We start from the raw sequence: 1,483 nt of genomic DNA, 5'->3' as shown, positions 1-1,483 counted from the left end.
CTCACCTTGGAGAATTTGGGCCAGGTCAGGGCGCTCTCCGGCGATGGCTTGGAGCCTTGGAGGTGAGAGCAGGGTGAGGGGGGGGCAATATGGCCCTTGTCCCATCCCGGGGGGGCTGGGGGGCTGGGGGCTGGCACCCCACCTTACCGAAGAGCTTCTCGGCCAACATGAGGAGGTGGTCCCGGCTCAGCCCCCGCTCGGCCACGCTCTCAAACTGCCAGCTCAGCACCTCGGCCAGTCGGGGCCACGGCGCCGGGGGGGGGTTGGAGAAGAACTGCTGGTCCTGCAGGAGCAGGGGACAGGGACCAGGGGATGAGGACACGCACCGAGGCAGGAGAAGGGGATGGGACAGGGAGCAGGGAATGGGGACATGTGGCAGGGGATGGGGACACAGATAGGACAGGGACCAGGGGACAAGGACACAAGGCAGGGGATGGGGACAAGGATGGGACACAGACCAGGGGCAGGGGACAGGGATGAGGGGATGGGGACACGTGGCAGGGGACAGGGACAGGGATGGGACAGGGAGCAGGGAATGGGGACACGTGGCAGGGGACGGGGACACGGATAGGACAGGGAATAGGGGACAAGGACACACACCAGGGCGGGGGACACGGATGGGACAGGGACCAGGGGACAAGGACACAAGGCAGGGGATGGGGACAAGGATGGGACAGGGAGCAGGGGATGAGGACACGCACCAGGGCAGGGGACAGGGATGAGGGGATGGGGACATGTGGCAGGGAATGGGGACAGGGATGGGACAGGGAGCAGGGAATGGGGATGCGTGGCAGGGGACGGGGACACGGATAGGACAGGGAATAGGGGACAAGGACACGCACCGGGGCAGGGGATGGGGACAAGGATGGGACAGGGACCAGGGGACAAGGAGACAAGGCAGGGGATGGGGACAAGGATGGGACACAGAGCAGGGGCAGGGGACAGGGATGAGGGGATGGGGACATGTGGCAGAGGACGGGGACAGGGATGGGACAGGGACCAGGGAATGGGGACATGGATAGGACAGGGAATAGGGGACAAGGACACGCACCGGGGCAGGGGACAGGGATGGGACAGAGACCAGGGGACAAGGACACAAGGCAGGGGATGGGGACAAGGATGGGACACAGACCAGGGGACAAGGACACACACCGGGGCAGGGGACATGGATGGGACAGGGACCAGGGGACAAGGACACAAGGCAGGGGATGGGGACAAGGATGGGACACAGACCAGGGGCAGGGGACAGGGATGAGGGGATGGGGACATGTGGCAGGGGACGGGGACAGGGACAAGGACAGAGCAGGGACCGGCGACAGGAGAAGGGACAACCCTGGGGGAGAACCAGGGGTCAAGAGCCTGGGACAGGACACAAGGAGGGAGACCAGGTGAGGGGCAGGGATGGGGACAAGGACCCCAGGATGGGGGGAAGCCGGGGGGTGGGCGCGGGGTGGGGGTCCCCCTCACCACGTGGTCGCTGCTG

General features: G+C 65.9%; 1 long non-coding RNA gene across 1 annotated transcript; it reads right to left on the bottom strand.

The window, feature by feature from the left end:
• Positions 1 to 4: 4 nt before the first annotated feature.
• On the bottom strand, positions 5 to 1,483 carry LOC106897313. Its single transcript, XR_001413758.1, has 3 exons — positions 1,468 to 1,483; positions 148 to 283; positions 5 to 55 (listed from the first exon to the last, which is right to left on the bottom strand). It is a non-coding gene; the product is annotated as an uncharacterized LOC106897313 (long non-coding RNA).

Source organism: Calidris pugnax, unplaced genomic scaffold, assembly GCF_001431845.1.
Source record: "Calidris pugnax isolate Ruff unplaced genomic scaffold, ASM143184v1 scaffold370, whole genome shotgun sequence".
Taxonomy (NCBI): Eukaryota; Metazoa; Chordata; class Aves; order Charadriiformes; family Scolopacidae; genus Calidris; species Calidris pugnax.
Note: the sequence above shows the minus strand (reverse complement) of the source record. Positions and strands in the feature narration are given on the sequence as shown.